Below are 18,175 nucleotides of genomic sequence, written 5' to 3'. Positions count from 1 at the left end.
CACTATGAAAACAAAAAGAAATTACCTCTCAGATGCTCCAACCCCTATATTACTTCATAAAGGCTAACTACTTTGATAAACAGTTGGTGGGTGGACTCTTCCAATGGTCTGCATTAATTTGTCAGGGCCAGAGCTCTCACAAACTCTGTGGCCGCCCTGTTAATTCAGCAATGACCTTTGGAGAGAATGATATAGAGGGCAATGAAGTCTATAATCATACTCTTATACACTTAACGACTGACAAGGAATCAGCTGTGGTCAATGAATCCTGTTAAATGTATTCACTGTGTACTGAGGGTTTGTTTAATCACGCCTTAGTCAACAAATGCCAGCTCAGCCATGACCTGGGTGGTGCTCTTCCTCCTTGGACAAGCCCAAACTAAATAAAACATCTACTCATGAGGGTATGTTCAAACTTAGGCATATGACCAATCAGCTGTTAAAACCTGGCCCAAAAATGACCTGTTATTACACGAATCGAAGTCAATATAAAGAAGTGGATCACATACAAGCAACATTGGGACTACATTCATTTATTCATTGTCTGCAAGCACTTATCCAGTTCAGGGTCGTGGTGGGTCCAGAGCCTACCCAGAATAATTTGGCGCAAGGCAGGAACACACACTGGAGGGGGCGCCAGGTCTTCACAGGCTGACACACACTCACTCACACTTTGAGTCACCAATCCACCAACCGACGTGTGTTTTTGCACCGTGGGATGAAACTGGAACACCCGGAGGAAACCCACGCAGACACAGGGAGAACACACCACACTCCTCACAGACAGTCACCCGGAGGAAACCCACACAGACACAGGATGAACACATCAAACTCCTCACAGACAGTCACCCGGAGGAAACCCACGCAGACACAGGGAGAACACACCACACTCCTCACAGACAGTCACCCGGAGGAAACCCACACAGACACAGGATGAACACATCAAACTCCTCACAGACAGTCACCCGGAGGAAACCCACGCAGACACTGGGAGAACACACCACACTCCTCACAGACAGTCACTAGGAGGAAACCCACGCAGACACAGAGAGAACACACCACACTCCTCACAGACAGTCACCCGAAGGAAACCCACGCGGACACTGAGAGAACACACCACACTCCTCACAGACAGTCACCTGGAGGAAACCCACGCGGACACTGAGAGAACACACCACACTCCTCACAGACAGTCACCCGGAGGAAACCCACGCAGACACAGAGAGAGCACACCACACTCCTCACAGACAGTCACCCGGAGGAAACCCACGCGGACACTGGGAGAACACACCACACTCCTCACAGATAGTCACCCGGAGGAAACCCACGCAGACACAGCGAGAACACACCACACTCCTCACAGACAGTCACCTGGAGCGGGACTTGAACCCACAACCTCCAGGTCCCTGGAGCTGTGTGACTGCGACACTACCTGCTGTGCCACATGCTGCCATACTGTAACTACAGTAAATCAAATCTGTGAGCATTTGCAAACCGTTCCTTAATGAATTGCTCTGTACCACATTTCTTTGGATGCTGGAGTTTCCCTTTTGGCAATGCTTTAAGTGATGTTCGGAAGCATTTGCACATTGCTAGCAAAGGCATAACCAGGAATAACAAATAATTATTTACATGACCGCATATTTCTTGCCATCTTTGTTTTTTAAGGTTACAATGCCAAGCTGGGATTCAGGTCATGACGTGTCGGCAGTCCATAGCCAACATCAAACATGCGTCCTTATCTGCAACCTCCTCGGATAAAGAGCTCATCAAAGCCATGCCTGCCCTCTAAAGACACAGACAGGTGCAAAGAACAAATAGCCTGGAACAGAATGCACAGAACAGGATGCGGTAGACTGCTGACCAGCTGTACTGCATCTGACAGTTATGCATACAGGCCTTAGGAAATATCATTATTCATGTATTATGTATCAGTGAAAAATAAGACGTCCAAACAGCGAGCTCTGGTGTGTGGGGTTTCATTTGGTAGCGGCTGACACCCTTGGTCATGCAGTTGCTCGACTGCTTGGATTAAAACAAGCTGGCAGGTCAAATTACAAGCGAGTGAAGAGGGTGGAGGCGGCAAGCTGAGCCAGCGAGACCGAGAGAGCCGTCGTGTTCGCTCAGAAACACATCCCTGTCTCAGCCCTCCTTCTCTGGCTGCGGTTATGGTCACCATAGAAACCGTTCCCAAGGCACTGCAGTGTCACCGAATGGAAAGAGAACAGTGGGGAGGGAGAAAAGAGTGATAATATACAGTACCCTAGACAGTTCTGTAGTGAAGGAAAGAAACACTCAGTTGCAATGGACTGTTTTCCCTCGTCGTCAAACGCCTGTTCTGCTCTACTTCTCACTGGACGACAGACTGTGATGGAAGAAGGTGTAGCAGGATGGCTACATTTCATTTTATTAGACTGTTTAGACAGGGCATTCATCTCTTCGAAGCCTGAAGTCTGCAGAAATATAGGCAAGAGATACACAAGAACACCTCTTCCTCTTTTAACACACCTTATGGCCAAAGTTCATTCTTCTACTCACACAGTTCAGCTTCTTCAAAGCATACCCATGCATGGCACCTGAGATCATCTGCCATCCCACTCTGTAGCCTATATTCTCTAGAGTAATGCTAAACATGACCTCAGATTTCACCAGTGATTTCAAATATACTTTTGAAATGCTACTGTGGGATTTAGATTTTATTCATCGGTTGTTTCCCATTCAGTGTATCTGGAGCCTAGTCTTGGATGAGTGGCAGCATTACCAAGATGGCAGTCAAGGGAACAGACTTTCCTATACATATACATTGTTCATATTCATGAGTTAAAAAGATATTAATGATTATTGCACTCTCAGGAAAACTCACTGTGGTGGTACCTTGTGCTATCAGTGAAGTAGCAGCAGGAAGGTAGGTGTAGGTGGGTGTCGCAGTCGCGGGTGACTGTGAGGAGTGTGGTGTGTTCTCCCTGTGTCTGCGTGGGTTTCCTCCGGGTGACTGTCTGTGAGGAGTGTGGTGTGTTCTCCCTGTGTCTGCGTGGGTTTCCTCCGGGTGACTGTGAGGAGTGTGGTGTGTTCTCCCTGTGTCTGCGTGGGTTTCCTCTGGGTGACTGTCTGTGAGGAGTGTGGTGTGTTCTCTCCGTGTCTGCGGGGGTTTCCTCTGGGTGACTGTTTGTGAGGAGTGTGGTGTGTTCTCCTTGTGTCTGCGTGGGTTTCCTCTGGGTGACTGTCTGTGAGGAGTGTGGTGTGTTCTCCCTGTGTCTGCATGGGTTTTTTCTGGGTGCTCCGGCTTCCTCCCACAGTCCAAAAACACAAATAGGTAGGTGGATTGCTGACTCAAAAAGTGTCCGTAGGTGTGAGTGTGTGAGTGAATGTGTGAGTGTGTGTGTGGCTCATGAAGGACTGGCGCCCCCTCCAGGGTGTATTCCTGCCTTGCACCCAATGATTCCAGGTAGACTCTGGACCAACCGCGACCCTGAACTGGATAAAGGTTACAGATAATGAATGAATGAATGTCTGTTAGCACCTATCCAGAGCAGAATCACTGGATGCCAAGCAGGAACACACCCTGGAGGGGGCACCAGTCCTTCACAGGGCGACACATTCACACCTATGGACATTTTTAAGTCGCCAGTCCACCTACCGACGTGTGTTTTTTGGACCGTGGGACGCAAACTGGAACACCTGGAGGAAACCCACACGGACAAGAAAACAAACTCCTCACCCGGCGCGAGGCTTGAACCCACAACCCCAGGAGCTGTAGGACAGTGACACTACCGGCTGCGTCACGTGCCACCCTAACTTTCACTCTCAAAAATTCCCCACCAGTTGTGGGAATCAAACCAACAACCTTTTAGTCCAAAGCCCACTAATCGAATCATTAGGCCACGGCTGTTCTTTAGGGAACATTTTCAATGTCTGTACTTTTAACTTTTACTTTTGAACAACAGTCCTTTTTTCCTGACAGTGTATGATACGTAAATATGAAATGGATTTAAGCATTAGAGGGTTATTTGGTTCTGTGTCTGAATACCTGTCTCTCCTTGCTGTTCAGAGCCCGATCATTTCCAGCTCCTGTTCACTTCCTTTAGCAGAACAGATTTAGCCGAGGATTGTGGAAAATCAGCTAAAACAAGCCTGGCTCTGACTGCCCCCGGCTGCAGTCTGGTACGAAGAGGCCGGAGGAGCTGTCCGCCGCGGGCCTGAGCCGTGGCCGTGGGTAATTAGGGGGAGGTTAATGAACCTGACTCCTCTAACGAGATGTGAGTCAGACTGCTACTGCCGAGAGACTCCGAGCTCCCTGTAACTAACAATGCTCAAATTTGGTTCAAGCTTTTTTCTCCCTTCTCTCCTGTCAACAGGAATTTTGGATGAATACTTCCTCTAGGTTCGCATGGGTATGGGCATGATTCATAAGCCACGTGTTTGTCTATGTAAAGGTCACGTTATTTAATAAAATGGAAGGAGATTTTCTTCAACTGTGAGAACAGCATGCGTTTAGTCTGTTGTATTAAAACAATGGAATGTTTCAGTCGTAAAATCCGATTGGATTAACTACATTCAAAGGCTGCTAATAATAATATCTGTGAACGATATACAGACAAGCACTACATGTCCAAATGTTTGTAGACACACCTTATAATTGGGGAATATTGTAAATACCGTGTAAAGAAGCATCCGTGGTGGGCACAGATGTTAAGTCATACTCACAACAATGATCTCTACCGAAGGTCACCATGCCCAATGACTACAGACATATTTCAACATCTAGTGTAAATCCTTCCCAGAGGAATGAAAGCTATTGAAGTGAAACGTGATTAATGTCCTCATATTAAAGGGACAATAAGTAAGACTTGGTATTTTTGCTCATGGGCTCCCCCTACAGATGTAGACGCTGTGGGGATGCTTTCCAAACCTTCTCCAAAGTTACAAAGTGCAGTTTCTGCCGCGCTGAGCCTGGAGTAGCAATGACAGCGTCTCTATTCTTTCTCATCCCAGTGACATAAGATGGTGCTCCATCACTCAACTAACTCTCTAGTCCAAACTTTAGAATTAGCCATGGTGGCCAGAGTGACCTTAGGTGACTTTTGGTTTATGTGCAGCTGCTCCAGAGTATTTCATTCTATTGGTCAGGAGGCCTGTTATTGAAGGTGTGAACAAAATCCCAGCATTGGTGTCCATGATCTCAGTTACAACACCAGGTCCCTGTCTGCATCTTTACAAACAAGCTGTTTTTAGCTCTTCCTCAACAGTCTCTCTCTCTCTCTCTCTCTCTCTCTCTCTCTCTCTCTCTCTCTTTCTCTAGTTTGGATGGAAACTCCTGTTAAGACTGTGATGGCCCTATTCTAGGAAAAGTGGGGTTGTGTTTCTGGTTTCCAGGAAGGGAAAAGGAGCCGGGTCAGTGTGTGGGAGAGATGAATACAGCCCCAGAGAGCGAGACAGGAAGACAAACCTGCTGGTATTTAGATGACACTTGTGGGTGTATATAGGGGCATGGTGGTTTGGGTAAGCTGAAGCCTACAGTAACTGTTATATAACGCAAAACCTGTCTAGCATGACGCTGCCCTTTTCCTCCACACTTTCCTAGACACTGCACTTGCTGATCATTTCTCTTTTCTGAATGTTCGTCTGTATGAATAAGTGTTTATTTATACAGCGCCTTAGTGCCAGACTGAGCACTCAGAATATTTAAATCAGTTTCTAGACGCACAGCCAATAAATGACTTGCAGGTAAAATGTGGAGTCTGCAGATTGAGAGCAAGACACCCAAGTCGTGTCATGAAGGGACAAAAATAATAAAAACATGTGCCATAAAATTATTCATTAATTTATTCATTATCTGTAACTGCTCATCAAGTTCTGGGTCGCGGTGGGTCCAGGGCCTACCACAGGGTGCAAGGCAGGAACACACCCTGGAGGTGGCGCCAGTCCTTCACACACGGCGACACACACTCACACATTCACTCACACACTCACACTTAGGGACAATTTTGAGTCACAAATCCACTTAAAAACGTGTGTTATGGGGACGCTGGAAAGCAGAGCACCCGGAAGAAACACCCTGAGACACTTGGAGAACACACCTCACAGACAGTCACTGTAACCTCTGTAACCGCTTATCCAATTCAGGGTCACGGTGGGTCCAGAGCCTACCTGGAATCATTGAGTGCAAGGCGGGAATACACCCTGGAGGGGGCGCCAGTCCTTCACCGGGCAACTCACACATTCACTCACACCTACGGTCACTTTTGAGTCACCAATCAACCTACCAGCGTGTGTTTTTGGACTGTGGGAGGAAACCAGAGCACCTGGAGGAAACCCACGCAGACACAGGGAGAACACACCACACTCCTCACAGACAGTCACCCGGAGGAAACCCACGCAGACACAGAGAGCACACACCACACTCCTCACAGACAGTCACCCGGAGGAAACCCACGCAGACACAGGGAGAACACACCACACTCCTCACAGACAGTCACCCGGAGGAAACCCACGCAGACACAGGGAGAACACACCACACTCCTCACAGACAGTCACCCGGAGTGGGACTCGAACCCACAACCCCAGGTCCCTGGAGCTGTGTGACTGCGACACTATTTGCACTATTTAGCAACAAGTAGTTGATTAAGCCTCCTTCCTCAAAACTGATGGAATAAGCCTTTGTACACATTCATGTAGACTTCTGTCAGTTGTCATGAAAGGATTAAGTAGGTTTTGTGTAGCCTCACAAACAGTAAAGGAACATGAACCATGCTTTCATTACAGTGAAACTTGGACTTTGTATTTAATCCATCTGTAGCACTGAACATACACACACACACAGTGATTAGGAGCAAGGAACCTTTCAGCCCCAAGCCTGGCTCTCAAACTTTGTGCCCTGTGATCTACAGCATTGTGTTACAATACGTTTTATTCCTCTGTAATGCCAGTTACTGTCCTATTTTATAAATGTTTGTGTGCGTATCTGTGTTGGCATCTGTGTTGCAGATTAGTAATATTAAAAATAACTTTGTTTTCTTCAAGATATAACTATGTATAACATTAACAAAATAATAATTACAGGTGCATAGTGATCAGCCTCAGGCTGTGGTTTCCTCCAGGACAAATTCATCCCTGCCCTCGACACAGTCTGGAGTCTGTGTTCAGCTGAGGCTGTGACAGAGAGCAGCAGGAGCTGGGAACAGTGTGTTTACATCTGCCACAGTGCTGATATAAATATTCCATGGCTGATCACAGCGTCACCCTCATAGAGACCAATATAGCATTCACAGACACAAGAGAAACTCTCTCTCTCTCTCTCTCTCTCTCTCTCTCTCTCTCTCTCTCTCATGCAAGCAGGCAGAATAAATCTTGTAAAGGTCATCTTTACACACCTCTTACAGGCTTAGTCATGTATGATGAGGTCTGAGCAGACACACTGTCTGCTGGCACTTTCCATAGACCTGGTGGCAGACACACACACACACACACACTTATTCAGACATATATTTAAGTACCTATATATCATATATCTGTACCCATCTGCCATACATAAAATAATTTAAACCCAATTGATTTGTGTGTGTTGCGCTGGTAGCAGTGGATCAGACACAGCAGTGCTGCTGGAGTTTGAAACTCCCCTCAGTGTCACTGCTGGACTAAGAAGAGTCCACCTACCAAAAATATCCCACCATTTAAAAGGTGGACCAACATGGTAGGCGTGTCTGATAGAGTGAGCAGTGTGTGGACACAGTGTATAAAAACTCCAGCATCACTGCTGTGTCTGATCCACTCGAGACGAATGCAACTGTCTGTGTAACAGCGGTGCAGAGAATGACTCACCACCTGAATAATTCCAGCTCTGTGGTGGTCCTATGAGGGTTTGACCTTTCAAGAACAGGGTAAAATTGGAGCTACATAGATAGTGTAGAGCAACAGGTGGACTACATTCTGTAAGTGTAGAAACTACATAGGGCACCTATATGGTCAGTGGAGCCAATCGAAAAACAATGACAATTATATGTAAAAATAATTATGAATGTCTCAACCTCAAAGTGCTTTTTTTTAACCTTGTCCATTAAAAACAAGGCTAGAATCATGTTTTTGGAACTGAAATGCCTGAGTGGGTTTCCTCCAGGTGACTGTCTGTGAGGAGTTCGGTGTGTTCTCCCTGTGTCTGCGTGGGTTTCCTCCGGGTGACTGTCTGTGAGGAGTGTGGTGTGTTCTCCCTGTGTCTGCGTGGGTTTCCTCCGGGTGACTGTCTGTGAGGAGTGTGGTGTGTTCTCCCTGTGTCTGCGTGGGTTTCCTCCGGGTGACTGTCTGTGAGGAGTGTGGTGTGTTCTCCCTGTGTCTGCGTGGGTTTCCTCCGGGTGACTGTCTGTGAGGAGTGTGGTGTGTTCTCCCTGTGTCTGTGTGGGTTTCCTCCGGGTGCCCTGGTTTTCTCCCACGGTCCAAAAACACGCTTTGGTAGATGGATTGGTGACTCAAAAGTGTCCGTAGGTGTGAGTGTGAGTGAATGTGTGAGTGTGTGTGTTGCCCTGTGAAGGACTGGCGCCCCCTCCAGGGTGTATTCCCGCCTTGCGCCCAATGAAACCAAACATGGCTCTTCTATGGCATTGATCAAAGAACCCTTTGTTGCACCTTAATTTTTAAGAGTTTGGAAGGTAAACCACACACTCACACACACACAGGCCACTAATCAAAAGAGAGGAAAGACCAGGTGCTGTGAACTGTATCCATGAGTTTAGCCATGAGAATGCTTTACTTAAGAAGCTTAAACTGCTCAAATAAGGAATCGTGTCATGACCTACTAATACACCAAAAAAATTAAAGAGTACCTGGTGAAGTTCTAAGGTCACAAATTTGGGCCTGTGCTAACACTCTAACCCTCAGCCTGACATTTACTGAGAGAAAGGAGGTCTATGCCTTTAGTGGGTTAGTTCTTCTGGTCTTTTCTGAGTAAGCTCCAGAGATGTCCTTGACACATTTAAGCAGCAGCAGTCACTAAGCATGGTCAGCTCGGCCCCATCACTCTGCACCTGCCACGTTTTCCTGATGGCGCTGACCTAGCAGCCAGTCACGTCTCTTCTTCTGCGTCTCCGGGGGTAGGCAAACATTGGAAGTACAGGCTTGATGGGGGCACCTTGGAGGAACAGGGGAGGAGTGCCGACATAAATGTGACACACGCAGAGCCTCAGCCACTGCCTGGCTAGACTAATGAGGCGAGGTAGGCGCTAGGGGACGTTCCCGGGGGTACACTGCTCTCCTTGCCCATGCCCCACTTGCAGCACAGAGAGTCATTAAAAAATGTCCGGCCAGGCTGCAGGCCTTCAATTGGGTCAGAGCAAAAAATACACAGCTCAAACCAGTTCACCCAACACGCCTCTCTCCGATCCAGATTAGCTGCTACATAAACACATATGTGCACCACTTCTGTGTTCCTAGTTTTAAAGTCAAACAGGTAGACAACAGGATGGATTAGAAAATAGGGGCTTGGCCTCAAATTTACATAACCGTAGCATCTCCAACCCAGAAGCAACTGGTAGGCTAGTAGCCTCTGTGCTATTGTTATTAGCAGCTAGTGTTAGCTGTTAGTGTTTTTATTTGGTTTCAGACTAACTCATTAACTCTGGCTAATGGGAAAAAGTACAATAACAACACATTTGTTTTCACATTTGCGTTTATTGCATCCCATAATTCTGGGTTTATCCTGAGTACACTGATCAACTTTACAGGCCAAGGCCACTTGACTAATTTAGGCAAACTCCCTCTTAAAGAGTTCAAACTTAATCAAACATGCCATTGGTTGGTTATAACTTTTAGGCGTATTCATAGGCCAATTCAGCTTATTCCAATTTTTTTTTTTTTTTGTTGGAACATAGACCAGACTTTTAAAAGTGTTGGTTTGTGAGTGAATGGGTGAGTGTATGATGTAGTGCTCTGATAATTAATGAAAGATTATTTTGTTTTTTGCCTCGTGGTTCAGTGACAAGGCTTTTACTTTAAATAGGTGCCCTAGTGTTAAAGCTGGGATCTATTTTTTTTATTTTGCTGGAAACTTGTCGTGGCACGGTGGTGCAGCAGGTAGTGTCGCAGTCACACAGGTCCAGGAGCCTGGAGGTTGTGGGTTCGATTCCGGCTCCAGGTGACTGTCTGTGAGGAGTTGGTGTGTTCTCCCTGTGTCTGCATGGGTTTCCTCCGGGTGACTGTCTGTGAGGAGTGTGGTGTGTTCTCCCTGTGTCTGTGTGGGTTTCCTCCGGGTGACTGTCTGTGAGGAGTGTGGTGTGTTCTCCCTGTGTCTGTGTGGGTTTCCTCCGGGTGCTCTGGATTCCTCCCACAGTCCAAAAACACACGTTGATAGGTGGATTAGCGACTCAAAAGTGTGTGTGTGTGTATCTGTGTTACCCTGTGAAGGACTGGCGCCCCCTCCAGGGTGTATTCCTGCCTTGCGCCCAATGATTCCAGGTAGGCTCTGAACCCACCGTGACCCTGAACTGGATAAGGGTTACAGATAATGAATGAATGAATGAATGAATGGGAACTTGTCGGTCTCTTTTTGGTGGAATAAAATATTTTCTTCACAGGGCAACACACACACTCACACCTACGGACACATTTACGTCGCCAATCCACCTACCAATGTGTGTTTTTGGACCGTGGGAGGAAACCGGATCACCCGGAGGAAACCCACGCAAACACAGGGAGAACACACCACACTCCTCACAGACAGTCACCCGGAGCGGGACTCGAACCCACAACCTCCAGGTCCCTGGAGCTGTGTGACTGCTGTGATAGTCACCAAAGCACATGAACTATTGAGTCAATAAACCAAGTTCCAAATAATATGTGCAGTAAAGTTTCTCTAACCAAAATTAACCACAATTCATTTTACTTTCATAATAATCCCAAGTACTGCTGTGGCCTCAGCTTGGTTTTCAGTGGATTTTTAAAAATGTTCAGTCGTTTTCCACACTGATTCAATGTGATCTGACATTAAGTAAACAGTTAGTGCTGAATTAACACCATTACTTTGTCCACCCAGTAGGTTGCTGCATGGGTTGCGGAGGTGTCAGACACAAGAGCAGCAGGAGGCAAAGCAGTGGGGTGTTGCTTTTATCACAGCCCATCAAACATATACAAACGTTACAGGGTGACCTTTCCTCAACCTTTCACTGTGGACGAACAGGGTCCCCAGCAGCCTCAGTATCCACCCCCCTATTGCCAAAGGGACCTGTCACTTCCTGTCTCAGAGAAGGTCAAAGCTTTAATGCCATCTATGTGCTTTATTCTCTCTCGTTAGACTTCCTTAGAAATTACAATCCAATTAATAGCCAGCCTAACTTTCAAAAAAATATCTTCAGTCTCAGTCCTGCATTATGTACGTAGATAGCTCCTACATAGTCCCAACTGGAAATGTAATCATACTGTACTGCAGGGTGTACAGAGACTTTCGGTTAGTTTGCATAATTACATTTGTTTCATTCCCCAATATTGCAGAGTGAGGTCTTATTTTGGTTCATATTCCTTGTTTGGAGTTTATAGGAAATGAATGTGCCACTTTGGCTTCAAGATGAAGGAGATATATATATCTCAGGGTGGCACTATGCCGCAGCAGGTAGTGTCGCAGTCACACAGCTCCAGGGTCCTGGAGGTTGTGGGTTCAAGCCCTGCTCTGGGTGACTGTCTGTGAGGAGTGTGGTGTGTTCTCCCTGTGTCTGCGTGGGTTTCGTCCGGGTGACTGTCTGTGAGGAGTGTGGTGTGTTCTCCCTGTGTCTGTGTGGGTTTCCTCTGGGTGACTGTCTGTGAGGAGTGTGGTGTGTTCTCCCTGTGTCTGCATGGGTTTCCTCTGGGTGACTGTCTGTGAGGAGTGTGGTGTGTTCTCCCTGTGTCTGCATGGGTTTCCTCCGGGTGACTGTCTGTGAGGAGTGTGGGGTGTTCTCCCTGTGTCTGCATGGGTTTCCTCCAGGTGACTGTCTGTGAGGAGTGTGGTGTGTTCTCTCTGTGTCTGCATGGGTTTCGTCCGGGTGACTGTCTGTGAGGAGTGTGGTGTGTTCTCCCTGTGTCTGTGTGGGTTTCCTCCGGGTGACTGTCTGTGAGGAGTGTGGGGTGTTCTTCCTGTGTCTGTGTGGGTTTCCTCCGGGTGACTGTCTGTGAGGAGTGTGGTGTGTTCTCCCTGTGTCTGTGTGGGTTTCCAGACTACACTCTCCAGTGAACATACAACATAAGTGTGTCCAACGTAGCCAGTGAGTAATACACTTGTTAGTGTATAGGTTTAGGTTTTGAGCCAAGATTTAAGTCTGAATTCAACTACATTACCAGCACAAGCACCAACTCTATGGTCCACACATTATGAGAAACGTTTAAACTGAGAGTCTGCGCCTCGTAGTGAAGCCTATTGTCCTAACTGCTTTAACGTGGCTAGCTGCCTGTCTGTCCAGCTGAGAAAAAGAGGCTTGATGAATAGCGGGCGGGTGCAGCTCCCCCTGAGACCAGACTGGTGACCAATCAATAGAGTGGCACTGTTGCCTGGTCCAGAGGCTAGCACACATCAATCATGCAGAGCAGAGCCTCGTACATGGCTTCTATCTCAGTGACAGCATCCTGACCGCCCACTGCGCTCAGGCCGTCTTCTTCTATTTTTCGTCACAGATGGACCATGGGGCAACCTCCGCGAACATGACAGATTGACTTAGGAAAGAGTACCAACCTCAGCAGGGGAGGTGAATGAGGAGGGTTGTAAAAAAGTTTGAACCTTTATTGGTGGTCAACGTTGACTGAAGCAGACTGTGATGTGGATACACCATTCACAGAGAGAGAGAGAGAGAGAGAGAGAGAGAGAGAGAGAGAGAGAGAGAGAGAGAGAGAGAGAGAGAGTGGGGAGGGTGGGAGAGAGAGAGATTTGTCAGACAATCATAGAATGGACCTTGCCTACTGTCATTCATTCTGCCAATTTCAGTTAGACTTCAGGCATGATCTGATTCAAGCTGATGATTTAAGGGGACAGGGATGGGGAGGGAGTGTGGGGGGAGTGAGAACAGCAAAAACACGGGCATAGAGAGAGTGAATGAGAGAGAGAGAGAGAGAGAGAGAGAGAGAGAGAGAGAGAGAGAGAGAGAGAGAGATAGAGAGAGATAGAGAGGTTTAGAGTGAGAGAGAGAGAGAAGGTGAGAGAGGATGAAGAAATAAAACAAAGAAAGATTAAAAGCAGTGGAAAGTGAAAGAAAAAAAAAAGAGAGAGAGAGAGAGGGGGGGGGGTGAGAGAGAATGAAATGACTAGTGAATAATAATGGAGTATGGAGTAATAAAGAGATAACAGATATGGAGGAATAAAATTGGCAAGATAGGTGAAGTCAGAGAAGGGGCTAGAGAGTTAAAAAAGGGAGGGGCTACTGAAGAAGGGAGACAAATAGGAGAGAAGGAGTATGGAGTATAGAGACAAATATGAAGAGAGAGACAAAATAAAGACAATGAGAATAAGAGAGCAGGAGAAATAGAGATTACACAGAGATAGACAGAGGAAGCAAAAAAGAGAGAGGAGGAGGAGGAGAGAGAATGACAGACAGACCATTATAGAACAGACATTGCCTACTGCCATTCATTCTGCCAATCTGAGTGAGGCTTCAGGCATGATCTGATTCAAACTGACCAGAGAGAGAGAGAGAGAGAGAGTCACAGAGGAAGTGTATGTCCTGGTTGTGTGTGTAATCAGAGTAGTTTGTCCTGGGTTGTCAGCACTCCCTCCCCCTGCATCACTTTAAAAACCCACCACAACCTCTCATGCCCCTCTAAGACAGATGCCACATGCTGCAATCTAAATGTGGCACTGGGATAATCAACACCTTGCTCCCGTGAGCCCTACGAGGCTCCTCCAAACTTAAAGAATAGCCAGCTAGGCATTTATAACGTGGCAACATAGCGCCACCTGCAGGAGGAAGCAGGGAAGGACGGTGCACCTGTTATGGAGCGTAACACAGGGCCAAAAGGACACTCCTCAGGGAGAGGACAGGAACACCGTGATCCTGATAGGAAACTATTAATGTATGTAAAGGAAATCGCAGGTCCGCTGACACCAGTCAGTTGGTGGTTTATAGACGTGTGCAGTTAACCCTTTTACACGCCACATGCTGTATCTCTTTGGATGTTTAAGGATGACGTAATTGTAAGTGTTCCTTTAACTCTGCAGAATCCTGATGACGGCCCCTAACACTTAATATGATGTTGGTACATTGTGAACAGAACCAGGGGGTTATTGACCTCTGTGACCCAGAGGCCTTGTTTAATCCTATACTGAGGTCAAATGTTTGTGGACACCAGCTCATATAACATTCTCGGATATGAGGGGTATTAATAAGAAGTGTGCTCTCCTTTGCCCCAGTAACAGCTCCTACACTTAGATGCTGAAATGTGTCTGTGACACACTGGTATAAGCTTTTTCCTCCATGATCAATAAAGAGAATGTTAGTGAGGTCAGGTACTGATGATGGGCAACTGCTTTTCTGTCACAAGCACCACTCCAACTCATACCGTTGAGTGGGCAGACACATATGGGCCAATTGGGTCTCACTTTTGGCATTCATGGTTCGGTTGTGTGGGCCGAATGTCTTGAACCCGGCTTGACTTGAGTTATGGTATGTGTTGTGTGACATTTGTCCACAGTTGGTAGGTGTGTGTGTGTGTGTGTGTGTGTTGCCCTGTGAAGAACTGGCGCCCCCTCCAGGGTGTATTCCTGCCTTGTGCTCAGTGATTCCAGGTAGGCTCTGGACCCACCGCGACCCTGAACTATGGGATAAGGGCCACAGACAATGAATGAATGAATAAAGTGTGGTAGCTGTGGTCTGATGGCGCCATCTGCTGATAGAAAGGTCCCATTACACAATTAATTTTGGAGGCTCTTATTTCCTGCATGTAAGCTACTTTTCTCTTAGATGCAATAGCCATATTTACTGTTTTCATCAACAAAGGAACACTTTGTACACTCTTAAATGATCTGAAACACTCCTACTCAGGGCAATACATAGCGTTGTCTTTTACAAAAGGCATTTCAGATGTGTGTGTGTGTGTGTGTGTTTGTATTATTTAAAATTAGAAATTTTTCCTACCATTTTTGTTGTGTTGTACACAGCAGTTTTTCACAAGCTATTTACAGCTTTGCTCTTTATCTTACAGAAATGAGTCGTGATGGTAGAACCTTTACTTGGCCTTATATTTACATTATTTATGTTCACTCAGCAGGACATTTGGAAAAATAAAGAAAACATTTTCACAAGGTGTGGATTGACCCTTTTCTCCGTTTTGTTTTTTTTTACCCATTTTGATGTCAGACAACTTTTAAGAATGTCTTTGCCATCTGCAAAAACCTAACTCACCTGGACTGAAATAGCTTTTTTCTTTTTATCCTTGATAATATTAAAATTGGTATTGACAACTCTTAGACTTTATATCTTCTCCAATAGAAGGGTGACCTGTGCTGGACATCAGTTGAAAATATTGATTAGTAAACAGGGACTCCCACATTGATATGCACTGCTCAGCCAGTGACGCTAAAGAGGCGGTGGTGTGTATCAGACAGCAGTTGCTGATATAGTTTTAAACCCTTAAGTGTGGATTCTGATTTGAGAATAATCCAGCCTACTGTGTTCACTGCAACAGATTAACTACTCTCTCTGACATTGCATCTACAAGGTAGAATAATAAGGTAAGGGGACAGTGATCAGTTTACAAAAACTCCAGCAGCACTGCTGTGTCTGATCCAATCGTACCAGGACAACACAACCAACATGTCAGTCTCACTGGAGCACTGAGAATGATCCACGACCCAACTCATACCTGCTCTGTGGGTGTCCTGATCATTGAAGAATGGGGCAAACAAAATGTTATGAGAAAATGGAGAGTGAATTGAGAAATAGTTGGTCTAAGGCTAATGAGTACATAAGAGTTCTCCATTTCTTTCAGAAATTACACTTGTACTTGAATTATAACTTACTGACTTAACATTAACATGCTCAGACATCCATAATAGGTATCGTCATTGAATATTTTATTTAAATATATATAAAAAATCTGAAAATATATTTTATATATATATAATATATAAAATATGAAAACTTCCTTCCCGGCCCTCTATTTCTCAATTCCACTTGGAGCGGTGTTGCCCCTTTAAGGGTCGGGGATAAGGGCTTTTATTATGGTAAGCACAGGTCAATCAGCCGGTGTGCGCAGTTAGAGGCTGAAGGGAAACGGAACATATTAAAATGTCCATTGTGTTCTTAATAAACAGGGTCTCTTGATTTCATTGTGATAAACAGACTTCTTCAGGCTGCGGCTTATGTTTACAGCCAAAACACCCTGAAGAACCTAATATTCTGAGAAAATGGACACTGAATCGAGAAATAGTTGGTCTATGGCTGAGTACATGGGAGTTCTCCATTTCTTTCAGAAATTACACTTGTACTTGAATTATAATTTACTGACTTACCATTACCATGCTCAGACATCCATACGAGGTATCGTCATTGAATATTTTATTTAAATATATATATGAACACTTCCTTCTCGGCCCTCTATTTCTCAATACCACTTGGAGCAGTGTTGTCCCTTTAAGGGTCGGGGATAAGGGCTTTTATTATGAAAAGCACAGGTCAAGCAGACAGCGTGAGCAGAGGCTGAAGGGAAACGGAACATTTTAAAATGTCCAGTGTTCTTAATGAACAGCGTCTCTTGATTGTATTATGATAAACAGGCGACTTCAGGCTGCGGCTTTTGCTTACAACCAAACCACACTGAAGACGCCCGATCTCGGAAAACGAGCGGCGCGGGGCCTAGTTAATACTGTGGTGGCAGGTCTGGGAAAACCATGGTGTACGTTATTCCAGCTTCGCTCAATGTATACCGCTTTAATCCTTTGCTCCTCGTTATCACCTGCTATTTAGTGACCTATTCGAAACTGTTACCTGTGTTTACATAGATTTGTCTCACAATACACATACTCTAAACTTAATAAAACGTTATGCATTCCTGATTTTACGTCTTGAAATCACTTTATTAAATACGTATAAAATTACCAGGTGTCTGCAGTTCGCTGTTCTCTTTGCTCTGTAAGTAACGTGCATCTATACCCTCTAAATCAGATGAGCCTTACTAAATGGACTATTGTGTAAGTACATAAGTGAAACTCGTGACCTCAGATGATCAAGTGTGAACGCCATTTTATTGACTGCATTTGGACTCCTGAACCCAGGCCTTATCCCGTTCCTCATTTGAAGAGTAAATGACACCTCAATGCTGTTAAAATGACTCTAATAAATAAATAAAAAACCCTGCAAATACCATTTAAAAATAGTGCATCTACAGGTGGATTGGAACCGATATTTACTTAGGGTGACCAGATCTGAGACGGTGAAAAAGAGGACACGTCTCGGAGGGCGGGGGTGAGTTCTCGCGAGACGTTACATTTAACATTCCGGCATAGCTGCTCGAGATGAGGGTGGGTACATGAGCTTTGCCTGACGTAAACAAGGACTACTGACGTGCAGACTGACCAATTAAATGTTTACAGAGACGTTATCGACCAATAACGGTAGCGCTACAGTCAGACCGTCCAATCAGAAGATTTTAGGCTACTTCACCATGCCTCCTCCTCACTCAAGCGAACCAATCGGAGTAAGGGAGGGCGGGACTAGTTTGTGAACGAAACTTCTCGAAGTTCTATGTAAGCTCTAGAAAAGCAAAATCCCGGACGTTTGTGAAATTCCGCTCGGATATTTTTTATGTCTTAAAAAAAAAAGACATGTCAGGGTAAAAGAGGACGTCTGGTCACCCTAATTTACAAGACAAGAAAAGGTGCACCAACTTACCTGGATGTCCAAAGATATTTTAGGTGAACCTTAGGTTAATTGGTGAGCAAAAGTAAACTGCACTTAATCACAAAGCTGTGTTTGGCTACCAATTTCAATTTTGTACATTAACCTTACACCAGTATGAATTCAGGCTCAATACATGTGCAAATATTGTTTTTAACACACTTGAATACAACAATAGTATAGGTCTACACTACTGTGCCCTGCTCAGTCAACAAGACTGGTGTTCAAATACATAACCTGCTCATCCAAACCCTTATAGATTAAGGGTACTGTATTTTAAATGCTTGGTCCTTTATGTAGGTTTGTTGCAGGTAAAAGGGTGGATCCACATCGTCTCTGTA

The sequence above is a fragment of the Hoplias malabaricus genome, chromosome 4 (assembly GCF_029633855.1).
Source record: "Hoplias malabaricus isolate fHopMal1 chromosome 4, fHopMal1.hap1, whole genome shotgun sequence".
Classification (NCBI taxonomy): Eukaryota; Metazoa; Chordata; class Actinopteri; order Characiformes; family Erythrinidae; genus Hoplias; species Hoplias malabaricus.
This window is presented reverse-complemented; position numbering follows the sequence as displayed.